Source organism: Manis javanica, chromosome 4 (genome assembly GCF_040802235.1).
Source record: "Manis javanica isolate MJ-LG chromosome 4, MJ_LKY, whole genome shotgun sequence".
NCBI classification, from domain to species: Eukaryota; Metazoa; Chordata; class Mammalia; order Pholidota; family Manidae; genus Manis; species Manis javanica.
Genome location: NC_133159.1, coordinates 137,721,661 through 137,736,472, shown reverse-complemented (window position 1 = coordinate 137,736,472; position 14,812 = coordinate 137,721,661). Strand labels below are relative to the sequence as shown.

The 14,812-nt window shown below is 41.2% G+C and overlaps 1 long non-coding RNA gene and 1 other non-coding gene across 2 annotated transcripts; both read left to right on the top strand.

The window, feature by feature from the left end:
- Window positions 1-10,572: 10,572 nt before the first annotated feature.
- On the top strand, window positions 10,573-14,607 carry LOC108401728 (uncharacterized). The gene is made up of 2 exons (XR_001854253.3): window positions 10,573-12,751; window positions 14,491-14,607. It is a non-coding gene; the product is annotated as an uncharacterized lncRNA (long non-coding RNA).
- LOC118970548 (Z30 small nucleolar RNA) lies at window positions 14,274-14,370 on the top strand. Its single transcript, XR_005058607.1, has one exon. It is a non-coding gene; the product is annotated as a Z30 small nucleolar RNA (small nucleolar RNA).
- Window positions 14,608-14,812: the final 205 nt, after the last annotated feature.

The following is a 14,812-nucleotide window of genomic DNA, read 5'->3' as shown; positions in this document are numbered from 1 at the left end:
CCATTCATTTGCTCTTGGCTGCCTTCTCACTTCCTCCAGGCAACCCAGGATCAACCTGATAAATTGTTTTTTCATATGTGAGAATCTTCTATAAGTAAATGTAAATATATGACTCTTAGAGAAATTTCTGATGACATTCTATTCATATCATAGAATCACGGAAGTGTTGGAAGGGATTTTAAAGATGTTCCATTCCAACCATCTATCTGATTCTTAAATCCTTTCTATAATATTCCCAACTCCCACCAATTGTTTTCCAGCCACTGCTTGAATAACACCAGTAGCAAGTAACTCACTACCTTTCAAAATAGCTCCTTCTATTTTCTGACAGCTCTGTTAGCAATGGCTTCCTTATTTTCATCTGTAATTTGTCTCTCTACAACTTCCATCTGCTGGGACCCACAGAACAAATCTAATTGCTTTTAACTAATAGACCTGTACTCTCATGACTTGCAAGTCTCATGGATGTTACTTAGATGACAACTATAATACATACAGCTTCTCCACACTTCCCAAAATTTCTCACTCACTTTCTTTTCTTTTCTTTTTTATTTTGGTATCGTTAATGTACAATTACTTGAACAACATTATGGTTACTAGACTGCCCCTATTATCAAGATCCCCCCATACACCCCATTTCAGTCACTGTCCATCAGTGTAGTAAGAATGCTATAGAATCATTACTTCTCTTCTCTGTGTTATATTGCCTTTCCCATGTCCCCCCCCACCCGCTACATTATGTGTGCTAATCATAATGCCCCTTTCTACCCCTTATCCCTCCCTTCCCACCCATCCTCCCCAGTCCCTTTCCCTTTGGTAACTGTTAGTCCATTCGTGGGTTCTGTGAGTCTGCTGCTGTTTTGTTCCTTCAGTTTGTTCTCTGTTCTTATACTCCACAGATGAGTGAAATCATCTGGTACTTGTCTTTCTCCACCTGGCTTATTTCACTGAGCATAATACCATCTAGCTCCATCCATGTTGTTGCAAATGATAGGATTTGTTTTCTTCTTATGGCTGAATAATATTCCACTGTGTATATGTACCACATCTGCTTTATCCATTCATCTACTGATGGACACTTAGGTTGCTTCCATTTCTTGGCTATTGTAAATAGTGCTGCAATAAACATAGGGGTGCATATGTCTTTTTGAAACTGGGCTCCTGCATTCTTAGGGTAAATTCCTAGGAGTGGAATTCCTGGGTCAAATGATATTTCTATTTTGAGTTTTTGAGGAACCTCCATACTGCTTTCCACAATGGCTGAACTAGTTTACATTCCCACCAGCAGTGTAGGAGGGTTCCCCTTTCTCTACATCCTTGCCAACATTTGTTGTCGTTTGTCTTTTGGATGAGGGACATCCTAACTGGTGCGAGGTGATATCTCACTGTGGTTTTAATTTGCATTTCTCTGATGACAAGTGATGTGGAGCATCTTTTCATGTGTCTGTTGTGACTGTCTGAATTTCTTCTTTGGAGAAGTGTCTGTTCAGCTCCTCTACCCACTTTTTAATTGGTTTATTTGCTTTTCATTTGTTGAGGTGCATGAGTGCTTTATATAAGTTGGATGCCAACTCCTTATCATATATGTCATTTATGAATATATTCTCCCATACTGTAGGATGTCTTTTTGTTCTACTGATGGTGTCATTTGCTGTACAGAAGCTTTTTAGTTTGATATAGTGCCACTTGTTCATTTTTGCCTTTGTTTCCCTTGCCCAGGGAGATATGTTCATGAAGAAGTTGCTCATGTTTATGTCCAAGAGATTTTTGCCCATATTTTTTTCTAAGAGTTTTACGGTTTCATGACTTACATTCAGGTCTTTGATCCATTTTGAGTTTACTTTTGTGTATGGGGTTAGACAATGATCCAGTTTCATTCTCTTACATGTAGCTGTCCAGTTTTGCCAACACCAGTTGTTGAAGAGGCTGTCATTTCCCCATTGTATATCCATGGCTCCTTTATCATATATTAATTGACCATATATGCTTGGGTTTGTATCTGGGCTTTATATTCTGTTCCACTGGTCTATGGGTCTGTTCTTGTGCCAGTACCAAATTGTCTTGATTACTGCGACTTTGTAGTAGAGCTTGAAGTCAGGGAGCTTAAATTCCCCCACTTCATTCTTCCTTCTCAGGATTGCTTTGGCTATTCAGGGTCTTTTGTGTTTCCATATGAAATTTAGAACTATTTGTTCTAGTTCATTGAGGAATGCTGTTGGTATTTCGATAGGGATTGCATTGAATCTGTTGATTGCTTTAGTCAGGATGGCCTTTTTGACAATATTAATTCTTCCTATCCATGAGCACAGGATGTGTTTCCATTTATTGGTATCTTCTTTAATTTCTCTCATGAGTGTCTTGTGGTTTTCAGAGTATAGGTCTTTCACTTCCTTGGTTAGATTTATTCCTAGGTATTTTATTCTTTTTGATGCAGTTGTGAATGGCATTGTTTTCCTGAATTCTTTCTTCTAGTTCATCATTAGTGTATAGGAATGCACAGATTTCTGTGTATTAATTTTGTATCCCACAACTCTGCTGAATTCAGATATCAGATTTAGTAGTTTTAGAGTGGATTCTTTAGGGTTTTTTATGTACAATATCATGTCATCTGCAAACAGGGACAATTTGACTTCTTCCTTGCCAATCTGGATGCCTTTTATTTCTTTGTGTTGTCTTATTGCTGTGGCCATACCTCCAGAACTATGTTGAATAGAAGTGGAGAGCATGGACATCCTTGTCTTGTTCCTGATCTTAAAGGAAAAGTTTTCAACTTCTAACTGTTAAGTGTAATGTTGGCTGTGGGTTTGTCATATATGGCCTTTATTATGTTGAGGTACTTGCCCTCTATGCCCATTTCGGTGAGAGTTTTTATTATGAGTAGTTTTTGAATTCTGTCAAATGCTTTTTCAGCATCTATGGAAATGATCATGTGGTTTTTGTCCTTCCTTTTGTTGATGTGGTGGATGATGTTGATGGATTTTAGAATGTTGTACCATCCTTGCATTCCTGGAAGAAATCTTACTTGATCATGGCGGATGATCTTTTTTACGTATTTTTGAATTTGGTTTGCTAATATTTTGTTGAGTATTTTTGCATTTGTGTTCATCAGGGATATTGCTCTGTAATTTTCTTTTTTTGTGCTGCCTTTGTCCGGTTTTGGTATTAGAGTAATGCTGGCCTTATAGAATGAGTTTGGGAGTATTCCCTCTTCTACTTTTTGGAAAACTTTAAGGAGGATGGGTATTAGGTCTTCACTAAATGTTTGATAAAAATCAGCAGTGAAACCATCTGGTACAGGGCCTTTGTTCTTAGGTATTTTTTTTATTACCAGTTCAATATCATTGCTGGTAATTGGTCTATTCATTTTTTCTGTTTCTTCCTGGGTCAGCCTTGGAAGGTTTTATTTTTCTAGAAAGTTGTCCATTTCTTCTAGGTTATCCAGTTTGTTTCCATATAAATTTTCATAGTATTCTCTTAAAATTCTTTGTATTTCTGTGGTGTCCATAGTGATTTTTCCATTCTCATTTCTGATTCTGTTTGTGTGTAGACTCTCTTTTTTCTTGATAAGTCTGGCTAGGGGTTTGTGTGTTTTGTTTATTTTCTTGAAGAACCAGCTCCTGCTTTCATTGATTCTTTCTATTCTTTTATTCTTCTCAATTTTATGTATTTCTGCTTTAATCTTTATTGTGTCCCCCCTTCTATTGACTTTGGGCCTCATTTGTTCTTCCTTTTCTAGTTTCATTGATTGTGAGTTTAGACTGTTCATTTGGGATTGTTCTTCTTTCCTGAGGTAGGCCTGTATTGCAATATATTTCCCTCTTAGCATGGCCTTTGCTGTGTCTCACAGATTTTGTGTTGTTGAATTATTGTTGTCATTTGTCTCCATATATTGCTTGATCTCTGTTTTTATTTGGTCATTGATCCATTGATTATTTAGGAGCATGTTATTAAGCCTCCATGTGTTTGTGGGCTTTTTTGTTTTGTGTAATTTATTTCTAGTTTCATACCTTTGTGATCTGAGAAGTTGGTTGGTACAATTTCAATCTTTTTGAATTTACTGAGGCTCTTTTTGTGGCCTAGTTTATGGCCTATTCTTGAAAATATTCCATGTGCACTTGAGAAGAATGTGTATCCTGTTGCTTTTGGTTGGAGTGTTCTGTAGATGTCTGTTAGGTCCATCTGTTCTAATATGTTGTTCAGTACCTCTGTCTCTTTACTTATTTTCTGCCTGGTTGATCTGTCCTTTGGAGTGAGTGGTGTTGTTGAAGTCTCCTAAAATGAATGCAGTGCATTCTAATTCCCCCTTTAATTCTGTTAGTATTTGTTCCACATATGTAGGTGATTCTGTGTTGGGTGCATAGATATTTATAATAATTATATCCTCTTGTTGGATTGGCCCTTTAATCTTTATGTAATGTCCTTCTTTGTCTCTTGTTACTTTCTTTGTTTTGAAGTCTATTTTGTCTGATACGGTACTGCAACTCCTGTTTTAGCACTATTAGTTGCATGAAATATCTTTTTCCATCCCTTTACTTTCAGTCTGTGTATGTCTTTGGGTTTGAAGTGAGTCTCTTGTAGGCAGCATATAGATGGGTCTTGTTTTTTTATCCATTCAGTAACTATATGTCCTTTGATTGGTGCATTCAGAACATTTACATTTAGGGTGATTATGTATAGGTATGTACTTATTGCCATTGTAGGCTTTAGATTCGTGGTTACCAAAGGTTCAAGGGAAATTCCCTTACTATCTAACAGTGTAATTTAACTCACTTCATATGCTATTACAAACACAACCTAGAGGATCTTTTTTTGTTTTTTTCCTCTTTTTTCTTCCTCTTCCATTCTTTGTATGTTATGAATCATGTTCTGTACTCTTCGTCTACCCCTTGGGTGACATCTATTTAGCCTTAGGACTACTTCCATCTATAGCAGTCCCTCCAAAATTCACTGTAGAGGTGGTTTGTGGGAGGTAAATTCCCTCAGCTTTTGCTTATCTGAAAATTGTTTAATCCCTCCTTAAAATTTAAATGATAACCTTGCCAGGTAGCGTATTCTTGGTTCAAGGCCCTTCTGCTTCATTGCATTAAACATATCATGCCACGCCCTTCTGGCCTGTAAGGTTTCAGTTGAGAAGTCTGATGATAGCCTGATGGGTTTTCCTTTGTATGTGATCTTTTTTTTCTCGCTAGCTGCTTTTAAAAGTCTGTCTTTATCCTTGATCTTTGCCATTTTAATTATTATATGTCTTGATGTTTTTTTCCTTGGGTCCCTTGTGTTGGAAGATTTGTGCACCTCCATGGCCTGAGAGACTATCTCCTTCCTCAGATTGGGGTAGTTTTCAGCAATTACCTCCTCAATGACACTTTCTAACCCTTTTTCTCTCTTCTTCTTCTTCTGGTACCCCTATAATGTGAATATTGTTCCATTTGGATTGGTCGCACAGTTCTCTCAATATTCTTTCATTCTTAGAGATTCTTTTTTCTCTCTATGCCTCAGCTTCTTTGTATTCCTCTTCTCTAATTTATTTTCCATTTACCATCTCTTCTATTACATCTAATGTGCTTTTAAATCCCTCCATTGTATGTTTCATTTCAGATATGGAATTTCTTAATGATTGAATCTCTGACTTAAATTCATTCCTGATTTGTTGAATATTTTTCTCTACCTCCATAAGCATGTTTATAATTTTTATGGTAAACTCTCTTTCAGGAAAATTGGTGAGTTCAGTTTGATCTGGCCCTTTTTCTGGGGTTTGTGAGATTTTAGTCTGAACCATGTTCTTTTGACATTTCATATTTCTGTATAGTGCCCACTAGTGCCCAGAAGCTCTAGTCTCTGGAGCTGCTCAGCCCCTAGAGTGAGGTTGGGGGTCATAGGGGAGCAGAGCTGGTGCCTGGGGGGAACAAAGAGCTGTTTCCTGATTCCCATCTACGGTGTCTGGCTCCAGTGTCAGAGCCAGTGGGCCAAGCACACAGGTGTAAGACTCTGTGCTTTGCATCTCTAGCTGTTGTAGTTGGGGCCTCCCTGTGGCTGGCCTGATGCCAGTGCAGTGACTGCCAGTTTGCAAGCTGGTGCTGGCAGGCTAGGAGAAAGATGCAGCAGGCTGCGTATACCAGTGGGGGGGCCTGGGAGCTGAATAGGCAGTCAGGGGGATGGAGCACCTGAAGCTCCTCAAATTTCCCAACCAGCTGGGCTGAGCATGCCCAGACAACATTATCCAGCTCTCCCCTCCCATGGGCAGCAAGCTCCATGCAAACCCCACCCCTTCAGCAGCCTCTTGCTGCTAGGAGGCCTCTCAGACCACCTGCCTTTCCTCTGTTACAGAGCAGTCGGATGTGAATCCGATCCTCCACAAACAGCTGGAATCCCAATCTCTCAAGCCCTCAGCCTGTCTGAGCTCCCCAGTGTTCCAGAGCACCACACACAATATAGGTTTCTGCTCACAAAGCAGATCTCCAGGGCCAGGTGTTCAGCAGTCCCAGGTTTCCACCCCCTCCCCTGCTCCATTTCTCTTACTCCTGCTGGTGAGCTGGGGTGGGGGAAGGGCTTGGGTCCCACCAGATCAAGGCTTTGGTACTTACCCTGTTTCGTGAGGTCTGCTCTGTTCGTGTGGTCTGTGTGCAGTCTGGTTCAGCTTTCTTTCTTGTTGCTGTTTTAGGATTAGTTGTATTAACTATATTTATGTCCTATTTGTGGTTTTGGAAGGAGTTCTCTGTCTCACCCCTCAAGCTGCCATCCTCAATCTCTTCTCACTCACTTTGTTTTACAAGTCTCCTGAGCTACTATCTTACCAAGCCTTTCATGCCTTCAGACATAAACTGCACCTAAGATGAGATGGATAGGATTTCAAAAGAATTTTTTTTTTCTTACCTGATGGTCTTGGTTTTCCTCTTGCTGTTTCAGTTCCACATCTGGCTTTGGTCTGAACATTTGTCTTCTGTCTGAACCTCTGCTGCCCTTTGATAGCAGCCTGGAAGCAGCAGGAACTCTCCCAGACTCCCCTAGTCTTCAAAACATTGACTCTCTGAGTAAGGCTGATAAGGATTCAATAAAAGCCTATGACAGGGCAGACTAGCAAGCTGGTCTGACCTCCAGGAGTGAATGAAGTAGTAGTGTGAAAATTCAGGGGTTTTAAAATAAAGAGCCAAAGCTAAACTTCCTATCCCTAAAGGGCTCAGTGTCATTGCTACATATCATATTTTCTAAATGGTCTATAATGGACATCAATTGTTTTTATAATTAAAAAATAATTAAATGAATAAAATAAACAGATGAGAGAGTTCAATCTTGCCCTCACCCTCACATCTGAGCCACATCACATCCTCACTGTAAAGGCAACCCTACCCTGCCCGTACACATTATCGAACATGTAACCCTAACCCTAGCCCTGGGCCCAGGACCTGACCCCTCACATCAGTTTCAATGTCACCCATGCCAAATCGTAAACCTGAAACACAATCTCACACTCACCCTCACATCACAGCTGGACCATAACTCTAACCAGAACCCAATCCCCCCCATACACCTTCCCAAACATCTATCCCTAACCCTAGCCCTGGCTCTTGGACCAGACCCCCACCATCACCATCGACATCACCCATGCCTCACTGTAGCACTATACATCAATCTTGCTGTCACCCCCATATCAGAGCTGGATCCTAAATGTAAACATAACCCTATTCTGCCCGTACACCTTACCAAACACCTAACCCTAGACCTGGCCCTTGGACATGACCTCTCACAGTCAACTTCAACATGACCCACAACTCACCATAAACCTGTAGCTCAATCTCGCCCCCACCCTCACATCAGAGCCAGATACTCACTGAAACCATTACCCTATTCTGCCCATACACATTACCAAACACTTAGCCTAACCCTAGCCCTGGCCCCTGGACCAGACACCTCACCATCACTTTCAGTGTAACCCCCTCTAAATAGTGAACCTGAAACACAATTTCTCATCTCACCCTAAAATCACACCCGGACCCTAACTCTAAACGAAACCCTATCCCCCACCTTATACCTTCCCAAAAACCTAACCCTAACCCTAGCTCTGGCTCTTGGACCAGACCACCACCATCACCATCGACACCACCCATGCCTCACTGTAACACTGTAGCTCAATATCACTGTCAACCCCATATCAGAGCTGGATCCTAAATGTAATGATAACCCTATCCTGCCCGAACACCTATCCCAAACCCAATCCTGGCCCTTGGACCTGACCTCTCACGGTCAACATCGACATCACCCACAACTCACCATAAACCTGTACCTCAATCTTGCCCTCACCCTCACATCAGAGCCAGATCCTCACTGTAACTGTAACCCTATCCTTCTAGTACACATTACCAAACACTTAACCCTAACCCTAGCCCTGGCCCATGGATGTGACCCCTCACCATCAGTTTCAATGTCACCCCTGCCAAATAGTGAACCTGAAACACAATATCGCACTCACCCTCACATCACAGCCGGACCCTAACTCTAACCAAAACCCTATCCCCCCCGTACAGCTTCCCAAACACCTAACCCTAACCTTAGCCCTGGCTCTTGGATCAGACCCCTACCATCACCATCGACATCACCCATGCCTCAGTGCCACAGTGGCTTTTTTACAGTCATTTAGAGTGGCTGGTTAAACTGGATCAAGATTCTTGCAGTAGGTTGAATAATGGCGACAAATAATAATCACCATCATCTTATTATTATTATTATTAACCTGTAAATATTAACTCATAAGGGAAAAGGGTCTTTGCAAATGTGATTAAGTAAGGATTTGGAGATGAGATTATCTTGAATGATCTGAGTGGGCCTTAAACCCAATCACAAGTGTCCTCATAAGAAAGGAAGAGAGGGATTTGATACACACAAAAGAGGAGGTAACAATGTGACCATATAGCAGAGTTGGACCAATGTGGCTACAGATGAAGGAATTGTGGTAGCCACTGGAAGCTGGAAGAAGCACAGAATGGATTCTCCCCTGGAACCTCCCCTGTTGACACCTTGTTTTTTGGCCAATGAAACTGATGTCAAACTTCTGGCTGTGAGAAAATAAATCTCTGTTGTTTTAAAGTAACCAAGTTTATGGTAATTTGTTTCAGCCACCAAGGAAAAGAATATACTTCTCTCCCTCTAAGTCAAACCATGAAACCACTCTGTGTTTCCCACTTCCATTAATTTATGATGAAATTACATTCATAAGGAGGTTTCTACACATCTCTTGTTTTTAAAATTAACTGCGGTTACTGTTCCTATGCTTTGTTGGCATTATCCTTTATATCTGTTTGGCCAAATGGAGTTCCCAGGATGGGGGGCAGAATGGATACTGTGATGTATAATCAGCACAGCAACATAATACACTCCAAAGCTCTGCTCTCAGCTTCCATCTTAACCCTTTTTCGATCCACTTCCAAATTCAGTCTCATTTTTAGTTCTACCATCTGCCTTAATTCTCAGCCTTATTCTTACACTGAAATCCTTCTTACATCTCTTAGTTTTAGAAAGATAAAAAGGACCATCATTTCCTGGACATGAGCTTTTGGGTCCAAGGGGCCAAGCTGAAAGCATAGCACACTAAACGAAAACTGAGATGACATGGCCAGTAAGTGGAATAGCTGGGGTTCAAAGCCTGGCCCATCTAGCAAAAATGTTGCTACTCCTTACACTGTCTTTCAAGGTTGGGATTTTGGATTGCTTTAGAGTCATCAAAATCAGAAATCTACCTAAGTACCTCCTTTTTTTCTTCCCAGTCAACAGGAAGAACATTATTTGGGCAGAAGAACTAGGAACTGGATTGTTTTTTCCATCTTATTCTTCTTAGTACACTAGGAGAGGCCAAATTGGGAGGAGGGATAATGTTAAAGATGAGCAATGAGAATTTCTCTTCCTCCTTCAAAGTTCCTCAGTTAAGTCCTCTGAATATGTATAGTTAGGTTATCAGGCCAGGGAGGATCTCACCTCTTGGCTCTGATACCACAGAGCAAATGTCCATGAAACAAAGCATCGTGAAGTCAGTAGCTTGGACCTTGCTTTTTCCTAGGTCTTGGAAAAGTAATCTGGCCATGCTGTGACAACAGGCTAAGAACTAGAGCCCCCAGTTTATTTAAGATGTGTTTGTGCACTAAGCATTTCAATTTATCAGCAAGGGTAGTCACAGCATAGCTTTTATGCCCACTAGACACAAAATGCCAAATACCAGCCTTCATCTGTTCTTAATTAATTCATAGATATGATTCAGACACTATAGAGAGCAGAATGACTGAGAGCGACAGTGCTGGTTCTACCCTCCCACTACCTGACTGTGGTGGGTAAATCTCAACTTTCTCTCATTCAATCAGCTATTTTTTTGAACTACGGTGCTGAAATCTTAGCCCTGGCACTTTCTAGCTTGAGACCTTGGTTAAATTAATCTAAGCCCCAGATTCCCCTGTGTAAATTGGAGATAATAAATGTGGCTTCTTCAGATAATTCTTGTGACAACGAAGTGAGATGTTCCTAAAGAGCTTAGCATGGTGCCTGGCATGTCAGCTTTTTATTTGATAATCATTTACTAAGCACTAATTGTGTTCTGAACATGGTGTTATGCTCTGGGGCTACACGTCAAAATAAAAACGGCCATTTAGTGACTTTTGGACCAGATATATCAAATTCTTCTCATAGCAACTTGAAGACATGCATTATTTTCAGCACTTTATAAATGAAGAAATTGAGTTCAGGGAAGCAAAGCTCGATGTTACACATTTAGTAAGTAGCAGAGCTGTGATTCAACACCTCTCTGATTCCAAAACCCATTTACAATCATTCTTCCATGCCACTTACTGTTAGCCAGAATAAGACACATGTCCTGTTCACAATCTAGAGGGAAAACATTAAACAACTTGTTGCAGTATGACACATATAGTAATAACATCAGTTGAACACTCTATGTACTGTGACCTGTTTTCATTCTACTTGTTTAACAGCTCTGGGAGGTAAGTGATATTATTCCCGTTTTACGGATAGGGAAACATAGGAACAGATAGGTTACAGTGCTTGCAAATATAGTCCACATGCATGACCAGTACATTAGTGCCATTCTGGAGAGTTGGCAACATGTAACCAGTGTGCTCTGGGTACTCTAAGGAGGGACAATAACTCTGCTTGTGAAAATAAAATGAGATTTCATAAATGAGAAGGTATATCAGCTGGAACCTGCAAGTAAGAATGCACCAGGCTGAGAAAGGGAAAAGGAAGAGGGAAAGAGGCAGAGGAAATAGTGAACGCAAGGGCCCGTTCTCCACACGACAAACTCTCCTATCCTTAAAGTACAACAGAGGTCTGCTTTCGCCCTGCCTTCCTTCATCTGTTTAAACAGAGTTGCATACTGAGTTTTCTGAAGTATAGTTCTGATCACTTATTTCCCTGGACTCCAATCTTCAAATTTCGCCCTTTCTCGAGAGTAGTCTAAATTACATAGCCAGCAAGCCGCCATCCTTAAAGTCTCGACCTGTCTCAAATTTCCTACCACCCCTTTTCTTTAATACTAACGCTGGTCCTCAAACTTTGGTATGAATCAGAATCATCCTTGGGTCACTTATTAAAAATATACAAGCCTGGGATCCAACCCCTGAACAGCTAATTCAGTAAGAATGGATGGATTGTGCCCGGGGCATTTTAGGGTTTTTGCTGTTCTTGCTGTTGGAGGACATCTATATTGTTGAGTTTCCTCCTGGTGTTTCTATCTCACTGAATCCTGAGAAACACTACACTGTTTCCGTATTTCCTAAATTTGGTAAGCTCCCCCAGTGCTTTCTCATTTAATTCGGGAGTTAAATTATTCCTTCTCCCAGAATCTCCTAATTCTCAAATCCCACCCATTTTTGAAGACCCAGATCAAATGCCACCTCTCCCAGGAAGTCCTTCCTACTCTCTTTCGCTGCAGTTGTCTTGTGGCTCCTCTTGCTTATTTCGGAAGAGCCCAAGCGCCCGGCCTGCCAATGAGCTCTTTCTGGACAGAGAGGGACACATTCGTCAGACTGCACTGCAACTCCAGCCCTCAGGCGGGCACCCGCACAAGCGCAAAAATCCCGGGGCACAACTTCCTCAGATGCCCTTCTCCAGTTGTGAAACAAGACATAGGCAAAACCACTACGGGTAACAGTCGTCCCGAGGTTCAAGTGCGTGGAATAAAGGTGCTACGTGGTAACGCTCAAAGATAAGAGAGACGAAAAGGACGCTTCCGGCACCCTGCCGGCTCCATCCCTGACGTACGCCGTGCCCTCCGATTGGCTGTTCCTGCACCAGGTCCTTCCTTTGACCACGTGACGTCTGGCCCCCGCAGGATTGGTTGTCGCGCTGACCACTCCGGCGGAGATTCGCGGCTGGGCTGCTGGGGAGAGGGGTCGTGTCCTGGGAAAGCGGGACGCCAGTATCTCCGGGGATCGAGAGCCCGAGAGTGGCTACCTCTAGCCTGCTCAGGGCCAAGCCTTCGCGGAGTCTAGGGGGTTGGAGTTTTAGGAGTTCGTGAAGCGGTCTGCGGACTGCGGCGTCGATCTTTGGTTTGAGCGCTGGTTCTGGCCTTATTCGTATTTGCCCGCAAGGACGGCTACTCTCAGTCTTTCATGAGGTTGGTGGGGTTTGGACTTCATCACTAGTTTTTCAAGGCTTCCCTGTGTGTGAGCACTGATCGACCTGCTCAGAGCGCGGTACAGAGCGCCGTGTGGTAGAAGCTGAGGGTAGAAGGCCTTACTTAAGTGAAATGTTGGAGGTAAGTTGACTTTATAAATTGTGCTGATGCTTTTATAACCTAGGGGTTTAGGATTTAGTAGAAAGGGTCCCGCATTGACTCAATTAAGAGCTCATTTATTCAGCCTTATCCTGTTCTGAGTGTAATGAATGCAAAAGCCAGTAAGACGCAATCTTTGTTCTTTAGTAACTCAGGTTCCGCTAGGAAATACGAGGAGGTGGAGGCGAATAGTTGGCGCCTGATGGTGGGGGAAAGTGCTGTGGGAGTCAGAGGAGAGGATGACCGGAAGAGTTAGGGACATCTTAACAGAGAAGGTTAACTATTTGAGTAAGGTTTTAATTAGGTGTTCTCCAGATTGAAAGGGGTGGGGAAGACACTCCAGATAGAGCAGGTGTACTGAAGGACAGAACTAGAAAATGTATGACTGGAACACACTTAAAGCTCTGCTCACAAGTTTCGTACTTTTGACAAAGTTATTTAAGTTCCCTCAGCCTCACTTTCCTCATCTTTAACGTGTACGTACTTCACCTGTAGAGATGAATTACAAGGCTCAAGCAGAGCCCCTGTAATCAGGCACTTTGTTGCCCTGTGTTTATGGAGCTTGGTTGCTGAATGGTGAACACAGACCAACACCTGTCGCTTTTCAACTATGAAGTATCAATCTGTTGATGTTTACAGATGGCTGAAGGAAGCATGTGCTGTCTCCAGAATTATTGATACTGACAATATCCTGCTGAAAGGCGGGAGAGGGTGACATTGTGACCCCAGTACATTTCACTATCAGCAGTAATATACTACCAGATGGTATCCTTTAGAATAAATGAAATGCAGTCAGTTTTGTCCTTCAGAAATGGATTATCCAGGCTATGGATTATCTAGACTTTGCATTGCCTCCTTTATGTGGCCCAACGACCTGGAGAGAAATGAAATTAAACCTTATATTTAGCTGGTAGTGGAAAAATATAAATCTGGTAATCAGAACTCAGTTCTCTTTTCAGCTTTGCTGTTAATTTGCTATGGGGCCTTGGCAAATCATAGCCTCCCTGGTCTTGGACTCTTTAAGATCGATGATTCCCGGTATAAAATTTTTGTGACTATACTTTTTATTTTTGTTGGAAGAACTGTAAATCAAATTGTATATTAAATGAACTGGAGTTTATAAAGAAATTTAGTAGAAAATCTTTTCTAAAGCTGTTGCCTGAGAACTAGAGTCTAAATCCCTTCACAGACATCCCCAAGATTTATCATGCATGGTGTTTGGGCTCATTAAAAAACATGTTTTTGAACTATAAATATTTCTTCACTCTCCTGTTTCAAAAAAAGCTCCCCCAAAACAAAACTTGTTCAAGTTTGCGCTTTTGTACAGCAGACTTGCTTAAAGGAAAGCATAATGGAAGATAAAATATTTATTGAAAGCCCATGGTTGAAATTTATCTAAAAAAGCAGCTTTTGTTTTTTTTTCATAGGCAAACCTAAGTTTTCTTGGTTCTGAAAATAGGATGTTGGACTGTTCTTAGATAATATAGCGAGGTGAAATGCAGTGATGCAATGATGAGTGAAGTATAGTCTGACCTGGTACTGCCATTGCTTAAGTGTTGGCTTTGACCAGGGTGTGATTCCTTAATCTTCTCTCTGAGCTGATTCTGGTTGTGGTTTTTCCATATTGGTTTTAGCCTATTTGGATACTGGTTTTATTAAGTACAACAGTGTTTCTTTGATATTCTCTTAAATTACTGATACTTTCATGTTTTCCTTCTTAGGTTGAGGTGATAAATCTGGCTTTGACATCTTCCTGGAGGACTACGTTATTTCTATCCTAAATCTGGTTCAGTTCCCTTATTGATTTATTATTACATTAAAAATGTTTGTTTAATCAGCATGGTATTGGTTTTGGTAAAACCTTGCAAGAATACCATATCTTCTTATGGTACATAAAAGTGTTATTATTTAAAAATCCATAAGGTTATTCCACTTCAAACTTTAGTTTTATCAACTTTTTTGCTATCAGAATGTGCTCTGAAATGCTAAAATGAGTTAAATATTGGAAACCTATCTCAGCAGAGGCACTTCCAAATTATTTTC